A 15503-nucleotide genomic window follows, 5' to 3' on the forward strand; every position below is an offset into this window, starting at 1 on the left:
AGGACGAAGTGGACAAAGCGGACGAAGTGGACGAAGTGCACGAAGTGGAAGAAGAAGAAGTAGAAGAAGAACAAGAACAAGAACAAGAAGAAGTGGAAGAAGTGGGAGAAGTGGACAAAGTCGACGAAGCTGACGAAGTGGACGAAATGGACAAAGTTGACGAACTGGAAGAAGTGGAAGAAGTGGACCAAGTGGATGAAGTGGAAGAAGAACAAGAAAAAGAAGTGGAAGAAGTGGAAGAAGAAGTGGAAGAAGTGGAAGAGTGGACGAAGTTGACGAAGTGGACGAAGCAAACGAACTGGACGAACTGGACGAACTGGACGAACTGGACGAAATGGACAAAGTGGACAAAGTTGACGAAATGAACGAAGTGGAAGAAGAAGAAGTAGAAGAAGAACAAGAAGAAGGGGAAGAAGTGGGTGAAGTGGACGAAGTCGATCAAGCTGACGAAGTGGATGAAATGGACGAAGTGGACGAAATGGACGAAGTTGACGAACTGGAAGAAGTGGACCAAGTGGACGAAATGAACGAAGTGGAAGAAGAAGAAGAAGAAGAAGTAGAAGAAGAAGAATAAGAAGAAGTAGTGGAAGAAGAACAAGAACAAGAAGTGGACGAAGTGGACGAACTAAGCGAACTGGAAGAAGTGGACGAAGTTGACGAAGAGAACGAAGTTGACAAAGTGGACGAAAATGGACATAGTGGACAAAGTGGACGAACTGGACGAAGTGGAAGAAGTAGAAGATGAAGAACAAGAACAAGAAGAAGAAAAAGAAGAACAAGAACAAGTAGTGGACGAAGTGGACGAAGTGGACGAAGTTGACGAAGTGGACGAAGTGGACGAAGTGGACGATGTGGACAAAGTGTACGAAGTGTACGAAGCGGACGAAGTTGATGAAGTGGAAAGAGTGGAAGAAGTTGAAGAAGCAGAATAACCAGATCATGATGAACAAGAAGAAGAAAAAAAAGAAGAACAAGAAGAAGTGGAAGAAGAATAAGAAGAAGAAGTGGAAGTGGGAGAAGTGGACGAAGTAGACGAAGTGGACGAAGTGGACAAAGTTGACGAAGTGGACGAAGTGGACGAACTAGAAGAAGTGGAAGAAGTGGACGAAGTTGACGAAGTGGACGAAATGGACGACGTGGACGCCATGGACGACGTGGACGAAGTGGACGAGGTGGACGAAGTGGACGACAAGACGAAGTGGACAAAGTTGACGAAGTGGACGAAGTGGACGAACTAGACGAAGTGGAAGAAGTGGACGAAGTTGACGAAGTGGACGAAGTGGACGAAGTGGACGAAGTGGACGAAGTGGACGAAGTGGACGAAGTGGACGAAGTGGATGAAGTGGACGACGTTCACGAAGAGGACGACGTGGACGCCGTGGACGAAGTGGACGAGGTGGACGAATTGGACGAAGTGAACAAAGTGGACGAAGTGGACGAACTAGACCAAGTGGAAGAAGTGGACGAAGTTGACTAAGTGGACGAAGTGGATGACGCGGACGCCGTGGACGACGTGGGCGAAGTGGACGAAGTGGACGAAGTGGACGAGGTGGATGAAGTGGACAAAGTGGACGAAGTGGACAAAGTGGACGAAGTGGACGAACTAGACGAAGTGGAAGAAGTGGGCGAAGTTGACGAAGTGGACGAAGTGGAAGACGTGGACGCCGTGGACGACGTGGACGAAGTGGACGAGGTGGACGAGGTGGACGAAGTGGACGAAGTGGACAAAGTGGACGAAGTGGACAAAGTTGACGAAGTGGACGAAGTGGACGAACTAGACGAAGTGGAAGAAGTGGAAGGAGTGGACGAAGTTGACGAAGTGGACGAAGTAGACGAAGTGGACGAAGTGGAAGAAGTGGAAGAAGAAGAAGTGGAAGAAGAACAAGAAGAACAAGAAGAAGAAGTCGAAGAAGTTGAAAAAGTGGACGAAGTGGACGAAGTGGAAGAAGAAGAATAAGCAGAACAAGATGAAGAAGAAGAAGAAGAACAAGAAGAACAAGAAGAAGTGGAAGAAGAAGAAGAAGATGTGGAAGTGGGAAAAGTGGACGAAGTAGACGAAGTGGACGAAGTTGCCAAAGTGGACGATGTGGACGAACTACACGAACTGGAAGAATTTGACAAAGTTGAAGAAGTGGATGAAGTGGACGAAGTGGATGAAGTGGACGATGTGGATGAAGTGGACGAAGTGGAAGAAGCAGAATAAGCAGAACAAGATGAACAACAAGAAGAAGAATAAGAAGTGGAAGAAGAATAAGAAGAAGTAGTGGAAGTGGGAGAAGTGGACGAGGTAAACGAAGTGCACGAAGAGGACGAAGGGGAGGAAGTGGAAGAAGTGGGAGAAGAACAAGAAGAAAGAAGAAGTGGAAGAAGTGGGAGAAGTGGACTAAGTGGACGAAGAGGACGAAGTGGATCAAGTAGACAAAGTGGACGAAGGGGACGAAGTGGACGAAGCCGACGAAGTGGAAGAAGAACAAGAACAAGAATAAGACGAAGAAACAAGAAGAAGAAGCGGAAGAAGTGGGAGAACTGGACGGAGTGGAAGATGTTGACGAAGTGGACGAGGTGTACGAAGTGGCGAACTGGACCAAGTGGACAAAGTGGACGAATTGGACGAAGTGAGCAAAGTGGACGATGTTGACGAAGCGGATGAAATGGAGGAAGTGGAAGAAGAAGAAGTAGAAGAACAACAAGAAGAAGTGGAAGAAGTGAGATAAGTGGACGAAGTGGTAGAAGTCGACCAAACTGACGAAGTGGACAAAATGGATGAAGTGGACGAACTTGACGAAGTGGACGAAATGCACGAAGTTGACGAATTGGAAGAAGTGGAAGAAGTGGACCAAGTGGACGAAGTAGACGAAGTGGAACAAGAAGAAGAACAAGAACAAGAAGAAGTTGTGGAAGAAGAACAAGAAGAAGAAGTGGAAGAAGTGGACGAAGTCGACCAAGTCGACGAAATGGGCGAAGTTGACGAATTGGAAGAAGTGGACCAAGTGGAGGAAATGGAAGAAGAAGAAGAAGCAGAACAAGAAGAAGAAGAACAATAAGAACAAAAAGATATAGTGGAAGAAGAACAAGAAGAAGAGTTGAAGAACTGGACTAAGTGGATGAATTGGACGAAGTGGACGAAGTGGACGAACTAACGACTGGAAGAAGTGGACGAAGTGGACGAAGTGGACGAAGCGGACGAAGTGGATGAAGTAGAAGAAAAAGAACAACAACAAGAAGAAAAAAGAAGAACAAGAAGAAGACAAGAAGAAGTAGTGGACGAAGTCGACAAAGTGACGAAGTGCACGAAGTTGACGAAGTGCACGAAGTTGTCGAAGTGCACGAAGTTGACGAAGTGGAGGAACAGAACAAGAAGAACAAGAACAAGAAGAAAAAGAAAAAGACAAGAAGAAGAACTGGACGAAGAACAGAAGAAGGAGTGGAAGAAGTGGGAGAAGTGGACGAAGTGGAGACGTGGACGATATGGACGAAGTGGACGACGTGGACGAAGTGGATGAAGTGCACAAAGTGAACGAAGTGGACGAAGTGGACGAAGTGGACGAAGTGGACGAAGTGGACGAAGTGGACGAAGTGGACGAAGTGGACGAAGTTACGAAGTGGACGAAGTGTACAACGTGGACGAAGTGGACGATGTCGACGAAGTTGACAAGTGGAGGAAGTGGACGAGGTGGGTCGACGTGGACACGGAGTTGAACAAGAAGAAGAAGACATCACAAGAACAGAAGAAAAAGAAGTGGACGGGGTGGGCGACGTGGACGAAGTTGACGAAGTGGACGAAGTGGAGGAAGAAGAAGTAGAAGAAGAACAAGAAGAAGAACAAGAAGAAGAAGTGGAAGAAGAATAAGAAGAAGAAGTGGAAGTGGGAGAACTGGACGAAGTAGACGAAGTGGACGAAGAGCACGAAGTGGAAGAAGAAGAAGTAGAAGAAGAACAAGAAGAAGTGGAAGAGGTGAACGAAGTGGACGAAGTGGACGAAGTGGACGAGGTGGTTGAAGTGGACGAAGTTGACAAACTGGACGAAGTGGACGATGTGGACTCTGTGGACGAAGTTGACGAAGGGGACGAAGTAGACAAAGTGGATGAAGTTGACGATGTGGACGAAGTAGAAGAAGAAGAACAACAAGAAGAACAAGAAGAAAAAGAAGAAGAAGTGGAAGAAGTGTGAGAAGTGGAAGAAGTGGACGAAGTGGACGAAGTGGACGATGTGGAAGAAGTGGACGAAGTTGACGAAGAGGACGAAGTGGATGAAGAATAAGTAGAAGAAGAACAAGAAGAAGTAGTGGAAGAACAACAAGAAGAAGAACTGGAAGAAGTGGACAAAGTGGATGAAGCGGATGACGTGGACGAAGTGGACGAGGTGGACGAACTGGAAGAAGTGGAAGAAGTGGAAGAAGTGGACGAAGTTGACGAAGTGGACGAAGTGGAAGAACAAGAAGAAGAAAAAGTAGAAGAAGAAGAAGAAAAAGAAGAACAAGAAGAAGAACAAGAAGAAGTAGTGGACGAAGTGGACGAAGTTGACGAAGTTGACGAAGTGAAATAAGTTGACGAAGTGGTCAAAGTGGACGAACTCGACGAAGTGGACGAAGTGGAAGAAGAACAAGAACAGGAGGAAAAAGAAGAACAAGAAGAAGAACAAGAAGAAGTAGTGGACGAAGTGACGAAGTGGAAGAAGAAGAAAGAACAAGGAGAAGTGGAAGAAGTTGGAGAAGTGGACGAAGTCGACGAAGCTGACGAAGTGGACGAAATGGAAGAAGTTGACGAACTGGAAGAAGTGGAAGAAGTGGACGAAGTGGACGAAGTGGAAGAAGAAGAAGAACAAGAAGAACAAGAAGAAGAACAAGAAGAACAAGAAGAAGTAGTGGACGAAGTGGATGAAGTGGACGAAGTGGACGAACTGGAAGAAGTGGAAGAAGTGGAAGAAGTTGACGAAGTTGACGTGGTGGAAGAAGTGGACAAAGTAGAAGAAGAACAAGAACAAGAACAAGAACAAGAACAAGAAAAAGAAGAACAAGAAGAAGAACAAGAAGTAGTGGACGAAGTGGACGAAGTGGATGAACTGGACGAAGTGGAAGAAGAAGAAGAACAAGAACAAGAACAAGAAGAAGAACAAGAAGAAGTAGTGGACGAAGTGGAAGAAGTGGAAGAAGTGGACGAAGTCGACGAAGCTGACGAAGTGGGCGAAGTGGACGAAAGAGACGAAGTTGACGAACTGGAAGAAGTGGAAGAAGTGGACCAAGTGGACGAAGTGGAAGAAGAAGAAGAAGAACAAGAACAAGACCAAGAAGAAGTAGTGGAAGAAGAAGAAGAAGTGGAAGAAGTGGATAAAGTGGACGAAATGGAGGAACTAGACGAACTGGAAGAAGTGGACGAAGTGGACGAAGTCGACGAAGTGGACGAAGTTGACAAAATGGACGAAGTTGACGAAGTGGACGAAGTTGACGAAGTGGACGAACTGGATGAAGTGGACGAAGTGGAAGAAGAAGAAGAAAAAGAACAAGAACAAGAAAAAGAAAAAGAAGAGAACAAAAAGAAGAACAAGACGAAGTAGTGGACGAAGAGTACGAAATGGACGAAGTGGACGAAGTGGACGATGTGGACGAAGTGGACGATGTGGACGAAGTGGAGGAGTTGAGGAAGTTGAGGAAGTGGAGGAAGTGGAGGAAGTGGAGGAAGTGGAGGAAGTTGACGAAGTGGACAAAGTGGACGAAGTGGACGATGTGGACGAAGTAGACAAAGTGGACGAAGTGGACGATGTGGACGAAGTAGAAGAAGAAGAAGAAGAAGAACAAGAAGAACAAGAAGAACAAGAAGAAAAGAAGAGAACAAGAAGAAAAAGAAGAAGAACAAGAAGAAGAACTGGAAGAAGGACAAGAAGAAGAAGTGGGAGAAGTGGAAGAAGTAGACGAAGTGGAAGAAGTGGACAAAGTTGACGAAGAGGACGAAGTGGAAGAAGAGGACGAAGTGGAAGAAGAAGAAGTAGAAGAAGAACAAGAAGAAGTGGGAGAAGTGGACGATATCGACGAAGCTGACGAAGTGGATGAAATGGACGAAGTGGATGAAACGAACGAAGTTGACGAACTGAAAGAAGTTGAGGAAGTGGACCAAGTGGACGAAGTGGAAGAAGAAGAACAAGAACAAGAACAAGACCAAGAAGAAGTAGTGGAAGAAGAAGAAGAAGAAGTGGAAGAAGTGGATAAAGTGGACGAAATGGATGAACTAGACGAACTGGAAGAAGTGACGAAGTGGACGAAGTGGACGAACTGGACGAAGTGGACGAACTGGACGAAGTGGAAGAAGAAGAAGTAGAAGAAGTGGAAGAAGTTTAAGAAGTGGAAGAAGTGGACAATGTAGACGAAGTTCACAAAGTGGACGAAGTAGACGAACTGGACGAATTGGACAAAGTGGACGAAGTTGACGAAGTGGACAAAGTGGATGAAGTGAACAAAATGAACGAAGCTGACGAAGTGGACGAAGTAGACGAAATGGACGAAGTTGACGTACTGGAAGAAGTGGAAGAACTGGACCAAGTGGACGAAATGGAGGAAACGGACGAAGTTCACGAACTGGAAGAAGTGGAAGAAGTGGACCAAGTGGACGAAGTGGAAGAAGAAGAACAACAACAAGAACAAGAAGAAGAAGAAGAAGAAGATGAAGAACAAGAAGAAGTAGTGGAAGAGGAACAAGAAGAAGAAGTGGACGAATTGGACGAACCAGAGGAATTGGGAGAAGTGGAAGAAGTGGACGAAGTGGATGAAGAGGACAAAGGGGAAAAAGCGGACGAAATGGACGAAGGGGACGAAGTGGACGAAGAGGACGAAATTCACGAAATGGACGAAGGGGACAAGGTGGACGAAGTGGAACAAGACGAAGAAGAACAACAAGAACAAGAAGAAAAAGAAGAAGAACAAGAAGAAGAACAGAAAGAAGAAAAAGAAGAAGAACAAGAAGAAGAACAGAAAGAAGAAAAAGAAGAAGAACTGGAAGAAGTGGGAGAAGTGGACAGAGTGGACGAGGTGGACGAAGTGGACGAGGTGGAGGAAGTGGAGGAAGTGGACGAAGTGGAAGAAAGGGGAGAAGTGGACGAAATCGACGAAGCTGACGAAGTGGACGAAATGGAGGAAGTGGATCAAACGAACGAAGTTGACGAACTGCAAGAAGTTGAAGAAGTGGACTAAGTGGAAGAAGAAGAAGAACAAGAAGAACAACAAGAACAACAAGAAGAACAAGAAGAAGTAGTGGAAGAAGAACAAGAAGAGGAAGTGGAAGAAGTGGACGAAGTGGATGAATTGGACGAAGTGGACGAACTGCAAGAAGTGGAAGAAATGGAAGAAGTGGAAGAAGTGGACGAAGTTGACGAAGTGGACGAACTTGACGAAGTGGACGAAGTGGACGAAGTCGAAGAAGAAGAAGAACAAGAACAAGAAGAAGAAAAGAAGAACAAGAAGAAGAACAAGAAGACGTAGTGGACGAAGTGAACAAAGTTGACGAAGTGGACGAAGTGGACGAACTGGACGAAGTGGAAGAAGAAGAAGAACAAGAAGAAGAAGAAGAAGAAAAAGAAGAAGAAGAAGAAGAAGAAGAAGTAGTGGACGAAGTGGAAGAAGAAGAAGTAGAAGAAGAACTAGAAGAAGTGGAAGAAGTGGGAGAAGTGGACGAAGCTGACGAAGTGGACGAAGTGGACGAAACGGATGAAGTTGACGAACTGGAAGAAGTGGACGAAGTGGAAGAAGAAGAAGAAGCACAAGAACAAGAATAAGAAGAACAAGAAGAAGTAGTGGAACAAGAAGAAGAAGAAGAAGTGGAAGAGGTGGACGAAGTGGACGAAGTTGACGAACTAGAAGAAGTGGAAGTGGAAGAAGTGGACGAAGTGGACGAAGTGGAAGAAGAAGAAGAAGAACAAGAAGAACAAGAAGAAGAAAAAGAAGAGAAAAGAAGAAGAACAAGAAGAATTAGTGGACGAAGCGGACAAAGAGGACAAAGTGGATGATGTGGACGAAGTGGACGAAGTGGAGGAGTTGAGGAAGTAGAGGAAGAAGAAGAAGAAGAAGAACAAGAACAAGAAGTTGAAGAAGTGGTAGAAGTGGACGGAGTGGACGACATAGACGAAGTGGACGAGGTGGATGAAGTGGAGGACGTGGGCGAAGTGAACGAAGTGGACGAAGTGGACGAAGTGTACGAAGTGTACGAAGTGGACAAAGTGGACGAAGTGGACAAAGTGGACGAAGTGGACGAAGTGGAAGAAGAAGAAGTAGTAGAAGAACAAGAAGAAGAACAAGAAGAAGTGGAAGAAGTGGGAGAAGTGTACGAAATCGACGAAATGGACGAAGTGGACGAAATGCACGAAGTTGACGAATTGGAAGAAGTTGAAGAAGAAGAACAAGAAGAACAAGAAGTAGTGGAAGAAGAACAAGAAGAAGAAGTGGAAGAAGTGGACGAAGTGGACGAAATGGACGAAGTTGACGAAGTGGACGAAGCTGACGCAGTGCACGAAGTTGAAGAAGAAAAACGAGAACAAGAACAAGAAGAAGAACAAGAAGAAGTATGGAAGAAGAACAAGAAGAAGAAGTGGACGAACTTGACGAACTGGAAGAGGTGGACGAAGTGGACGAAATGGACAAAGTGGACGAAAGTGTACGAACTAGACGAACTGGAAGAGGTGGAAGAACTGGAAGAAGTGGACGAACTGGAAGAAGTTGAAGAACAAGAAGAAGAAAAAGAAGAGAACAAGAAGAAGAACAAGTGGACGAAGTGGACGAAGTTGATGAAGTGGACGAAGAGGACGAAGTGGACGATGTGGATGAAGTGGACGAAGAGAACGAAGTGGACGAAGTGGACGATGTGGACGATGTGGATGAAGTTGACGAAGTGGACGAAGTGGATAAAGTGGACGAAGTTGACGAAGTGGACGAAGTGGACGAAGTGTACGAAGTGCAAGAAGAAGAACTATAAGAAGAACAAGAAGAAGAAGTGGAAGAAGTGGGAGAAGTGGACAGAGTGGACGACGTGGACGAAGTGGACGAGGTGGACGAAGTGGACGAAGTGGATGAAGAGGACGAAGCGAACGGAGTGGACGAAGTGGACGAAATGGACGAAGTGGACGAAGAAGAAGTAGAAGAAGAACAAGAAGAAGAACAAGAAGAAGCGGAAGAAGTGGGACAAGAGGACGAAGTCGACGAAGCTGACGAACTGGACGAAATGGACGAAGTGGACGAAGTTGACGAAGTGGACAAAATGCACGAAGTTGACGAATTGGAAGAAGTGGAAGAAGTGGACCAAGTGGAAGAAGAAGAAGAAGAACAAGAACAACAACAAGAAGAACAGTAAGTAGTGGAAGAAGAAGAAGTGGAAGATGGGGACGAAGTAGACGAAGTGGACGAAGTGGACGAAATGGACGAAGTTGACGAAGTGGACGAAGCGGACAAAGTGGAAGAATAAGAACGAGAAGAAGAACAAGAAGAAGAACAAGAAGGAGTAGGGAAGAAGAACAAGAAGAAGAAGTGGAAGAAGTGGACGAAGTGGACGAACTTGACGAACTGGAAGAAGTGGACGAAGTTGACGATGTGGACGGAGTGGAAAAAGTTGACGAAGTGGACGAAGTGGACGAAGTGGACGAAGTGGATGAAGTGGACGGAGTGGACGACGTGGACGAAGTGCACGATGTGGACGAACTAGAAGAACTGGAAGAAGTGTAAGATGTGGAAGAAGTGGACGAAGTTGACGAAGTGGACGAAGTTGACGAAGTGGACGAAGTGGACGAAGTTGACGAAGTTGACGAAGTGGACGAAGTGGACAAGGTGGACGAAGTGAATGAAGTAGACAAAGTGGACGAAGTAAACGAAATGGACGAAGAGGACGAAGTGGACGAGGAAGAAAAAGAAAAAGAACAAGAAGAAAAAGAAGAAGAAAAAGAAGAAGAAGTGGAAGAAGAACAAGAAGAAGAAGTGGAAGAAGTGGGAGAAGTGGACATAGTGGATGAGGTGGATGAAGTGGACGAAGTGGACAAACTCCATGAACTGGACGAAGTGGATGAACTGGAAGAAGAAGAAGTAGAAGAAGAACAAGAAGAAGAACTACAAGATGTGGAAGAAGTGGGAGAAGTGGACTAAGTCGACGAAGCTGAAAAAGTGGACGAAATGGACAAAGTGGACGAAACGAACGAAGTTGACGAACTGGAAGAAGTTGAAGAAGTGGACCAAGTGGACGAAGTGGTAAAAGAAGAAGATGAAGAACAAAAAGAAGAAGAACAAAAAGAACAAGAAGAAAAAGAAGAAGTGGACGAAGTGGACGAAGTGGACGAAGTTGACAAAGTGGACGAACTAGACGAACTGGACGAAGTGGACGAAGTGGAAGAAGAAGTAGTGGACGAAGCTGACAAAGTGGACGAAGTGGACGAACTGGACGAAGTGGACGAAGTGGAAGAAGAAGAAGAACAACAAAAACAAGAACAAGAAGTAGAAAAGGAAGAACAAGAAGAAGAACAAGAAGAAGTAATGGACGAAGTGGGAGAAGTGGATTGAGTGGACGTCGTGGACTAAGTGGACGAACTGGAAGAAGAAGAAGTAGAAGAAGAACAACAACATGTGGAAGAAGTGGAAGAAGTTGACTAAGTCGACAAAGTTGAAAAAGTGGACGAAATGGACAAGGTGGACGAAACGAACGAAGCTGACGAACTGGAAGAAGTTGAAGAAGTGGACCAAGTGGACGAAGTGGTAGAAGAAGAAGATGAAGAACAAAAAGAAGAAGAACAAGAAGAGCAAGAAGAAAAAGAAGAAGTAGGACGAAGTTGACGAAGTGGACGAACTAGACGAACTGGACGAAGTGGAAGAAGAAAAAGAAGATCAAGAACAAGAAGAAGAAAAAGAAGAACAAGAAGAAGTAGTGGACGAAGCTGACAAAGTGGACGAAGTGGACGAACTAGACGAAGTGGACGAAGTGGAAGAAGAAGAAGAACAACAACAAGAACAAGAACAAGAACAAGAAGTAGAAAAAGAAGAACAAGAAGAAGAACAAGAAGAAGTAGTGGACAAAGTGGACGAAGAGGACGAAGTTGACGAAGTGGACGAACTGGACGAAGTGGTTGAAGTGGAAGAAGAAGAAGAAGATCAAGAACAAGAAGAAGAAAAAGAAGAACAAGAAGAAGTAGTGGACGAAGTGGATGAAGTTGACAAAGTGGACGAACTGGACGAAGTGGACGAAGTGGAAGAACAAGAAGAAGAAGAAGAAGAAGAAGAAGAAGAAGAACAAGAAGAAGTGGAAGAAGTGGGAGAAGTGGACGAAGTCGACGAAGTTGACAAAGTGGACGAAATGGACGAAGTGGACGAAACGGATGAAGTTGAGAAACTAGAAGAGGTGGACCAAGTGGACCAAGTGGACGAAGTAGAGAAAGAAGAAGAATAAAAACAAGTAGTAGAAGAAGAAGAACGAGTAGAAGTAGTGGAAGAAGTGGACGAAGTGGATGAAATGGACGAAGTGGACGAAGTGAACGAAGTGGACGAATTGGACGAAGAGGACGAAGTGGACAAAGCGGACGAAGTGGACGAAGTGCACGAAGTGGAAGAAGAAGAAGTAGAAGAAGAACAAGAACAAGAACAAGAAGAAGTGGAAGAAGTGGGAGAAGTGGACAAAGTCGACGAAGCTGACGAAGTGGACGAAATGGACAAAGTTGACGAACTGGAAGAAGTGGAAGAAGTGGACCAAGTGGATGAAGTGGAAGAAGAACAAGAAAAAGAAGTTGAAGAAGTGGAAGAAGAAGTGGAAGAAGTGGAAGAGTGGACGAAGTTGACGAAGTGGACGAAGCAAACGAACTGGACGAACTGGACGAACTGGACGAACTGGACGAAATGGACAAAGTGGACAAAGTTGACGAAATGAACGAAGTGGAAGAAGAAGAAGTAGAAGAAGAACAAGAAGAAGGGGAAGAAGTGGGTGAAGTGGACGAAGTCGATCAAGCTGACGAAGTGGATGAAATGGACGAAGTGGACGAAATGGACGAAGTTGACGAACTGGAAGAAGTGGACCAAGTGGACGAAATGAACGAAGTGGAAGAAGAAGAAGAAGAAGAAGTAGAAGAAGAAGAATAAGAAGAAGTAGTGGAAGAAGAACAAGAACAAGAAGTGGACGAAGTGGACGAACTAAGCGAACTGGAAGAAGTGGACGAAGTTGACGAAGAGAACGAAGTTGACAAAGTGGACGAAAATGGACATAGTGGACAAAGTGGACGAACTGGACGAAGTGGAAGAAGTAGAAGATGAAGAACAAGAACAAGAAGAAGAAAAAGAAGAACAAGAACAAGTAGTGGACGAAGTGGACGAAGTGGACGAAGTTGACGAAGTGGACGAAGTGGACGAAGTAGACGAAGTGGACGATGTGGACAAAGTGTACGAAGTGTACGAAGCGGACGAAGTTGATGAAGTGGAAAGAGTGGAAGAAGTTGAAGAAGCAGAATAACCAGATCATGATGAACAAGAAGAAGAAAAAAAAGAAGAACAAGAAGAAGTGGAAGAAGAATAAGAAGAAGAAGTGGAAGTGGGAGAAGTGGACGAAGTAGACGAAGTGGACGAAGTGGACAAAGTTGACGAAGTGGACGAAGTGGACGAACTAGAAGAAGTGGAAGAAGTGGACGAAGTTGACGAAGTGGACGAAATGGACGACGTGGACGCCATGGACGACGTGGACGAAGTGGACGAGGTGGACGAAGTGGACGACAAGACGAAGTGGACAAAGTTGACGAAGTGGACAAAGTGGACGAACTAGACGAAGTGGACGAAGTGGACGAAGTGGAAGAAGTGGGCGAAGTTGACGAAGTGGACGAAGTGGAAGACGTGGACGCCGTGGACGACGTGGACGAAGTGGACGAGGTGGACGAGGTGGACGAAGTGGACGAAGTGGACAAAGTGGACGAAGTGGACAAAGTTGACGAAGTGGACGAAGTGGACGAACTAGACGAAGTGGAAGAAGTGGAAGGAGTGGACGAAGTTGACGAAGGACGAAGTAGACGAAGTGGACGAAGTGGAAGAAGTGGAAGAAGAAGAAGTGGAAGAAGAACAAGAAGAACAAGAAGAAGAAGTCGAAGAAGTTGAAAAAGTGGACGAAGTGGACGAAGTGGAAGAAGAAGAATAAGCAGAACAAGATGAAGAAGAAGAAGAAGAACAAGAAGAACAAGAAGAAGTGGAAGAAGAAGAAGAAGATGTGGAAGTGGGAAAAGTGGACGAAGTAGACGAAGTGGACGAAGTTGCCAAAGTGGACGATGTGGACGAACTACACGAACTGGAAGAATTTGACAAAGTTGAAGAAGTGGATGAAGTGGACGAAGTGGATGAAGTGGACGATGTGGATGAAGTGGACGAAGTGGAAGAAGCAGAATAAGCAGAACAAGATGAACAACAAGAAGAAGAAGAATAAGAAGTGGAAGAAGAATAAGAAGAAGTAGTGGAAGTGGGAGAAGTGGACGAGGTAAACGAAGTGCACGAAGAGGACGAAGGGGAGGAAGTGGACGAATTGGATGAAGTGGACGATGTGGACGAAGTGCATGAAGTGGAGGAAGTGGACGAAGTGGATGAAGTGGACGAACTGGACGAAGAGGACGAAGTGGACGTAGTGGACGAATTGGATGAAGTGAACGAAGAGGAGGAAGCGGACGAAGGCGACGAAGTGGAAGAAGAAGAAGAACAAGAACAAGAACAAGAAGAACAAGAAGAAGAACAACAAGAAGAACTAGAAGAAAAACAACAAGAAGAAGTGGAAGAAGTGGGAGAAGTGGACGGAGTGGACGAAGTGGAGGAAGTGAATGAAGTCCACGAAAAGAACAAAGTGGACTAAATGGACAAAGTGGACGCAGAGGACAAAGTGGACGAAGTTGATGAAGTGGACGAAGTCGAAGAAGAAGAAGTAGAAGAAGAACAAGAAGAATTGGAAGAAGTGGGAGAAGTGGACGAAGTCGACGAGGCTGACGAAGTGGACGAATTTGACAAATTGGAAGAAGTGGACCAAGTGGATGAAGTGGAAGAAGTAGAAGAAGAACAAGAAGAAGTAGTGGAAGAAGTAGAAGAAGAACAAGAAGAAGTAGTGGAAGAAGAACAAGAAGAAGTGGAAGAAGAGGATGAAGTGAACGAAGTCGACGAACTAGACGAACTAGACGAACTGGAAGAAGTGGACGAAGTTGACGAAGTGGACGAAGTGGACGAACTGGACGAAAAGGATGAAGTGGAAGAAGAAGAAGAAGAAAAAGAAGAACAAGAAGAAGAACAAGAAGAAGTAGTGGACGAAGTGGATGAAGTGAACGAAGTGGACTAACTAGACGAACTGGAAGAAGTGGACGAAGTTGACGAAGTGGATAAAGTGGACTAAGTCGACGAAGTGGACGAAAAGGACAAAGTGGACGAAGTGGACGAAGTGGACGAAGAAGAAGAAGAAGAAGAAGAAGAAGAAGAAGAAGAAGAAAAAGAAGAACAAGAAGAAGAACAAGAAGAAGAACAAGAAGAGGATGAAGTGGACGACGTGGATGAAGTGGACGAAGTGGACGAAGTGGACGAAGAGGACGAAGTGGACGATGTGGACGAAGTGCACGAAGTGTACGAAGTGGACGAAGTGGATGAAGTGGACAAACTAGACGAACTAGAAGAAGCTGAAGAAGTGGAGGAAGTGGACGAAGTTGACAAAGTGGACGAACTGGACGAAGTGGACAAACTGGACGAAGTGGAAGAAGAAGAAGAACAAGAACAAGAAGAAGTAGTGGACGAAGTAGAAGAAGAAGAACAAGATGAAGAAGAAGAATAAAAAGTGGAAGAAGAATAAGAAGAGGAAGTGGAAGTGGGAGAAGTGGACGTAGTAGACGAAGAAGACGAAGTGGACGAAGGGGACGAAGTGGACTAAGTGGACGACGGGGACGAAGTGGACTAACTGGACGAAGTGGAAGAAGAAGAAGAAGAAGAACAAGAACAAGAAGAAAAAGAAGAAAAAGAAGTAGTGGACGAAGTGGACGAAGTGGACGAAATGGACGAAGTGCACGAAGTGGACGAAGTGGATGAAGTGGACCAAGTGGACGAAGAGGACGAAGTGGACGAAGTGGACGATGTGGACAAAGAGCACGAAGTGCACGAACTGCACGAACTGGACGAAGTGGATGAAGTGGACGAAGTGGACAAACTAGACGAACTAGAAGAAGTTGAAGAAGTGAAAAAGTGCCCAAACTAGACGAAGTGGACGATGTGGAAGAAGAAGAAGAAGAAGAAGAAGAAAAAGAAGAAGAAGAAGAAGATGAAAAAGAAGAACAAGAAGAAGAACAAGAAGAAGTAGTGGACGAAGTGCACGAAGTTGACGAAGTAGACGAAATGGACGAAGTGGATGAAGAGGACGAAGAGGAAGAAGCAGAATAAGCAGAACAAGATGAAAAGGAAGAAGAACAAGAAGAAGAAGTGGAAGAAGAATAACAAGAAGAAGTGGAAGGGGAAGAAGTTGACGAAGAGGACGAAGTGGACGAAGTGGAGGAAGTAGAAGAA

The sequence above is a fragment of the Vigna umbellata genome, chromosome 4 (genome assembly GCF_029865625.1).
Source record: "Vigna umbellata cultivar VRB3 chromosome 4, Vumbellata_1.0, whole genome shotgun sequence".
In the NCBI taxonomy this organism is placed as follows: domain Eukaryota; kingdom Viridiplantae; phylum Streptophyta; class Magnoliopsida; order Fabales; family Fabaceae; genus Vigna; species Vigna umbellata.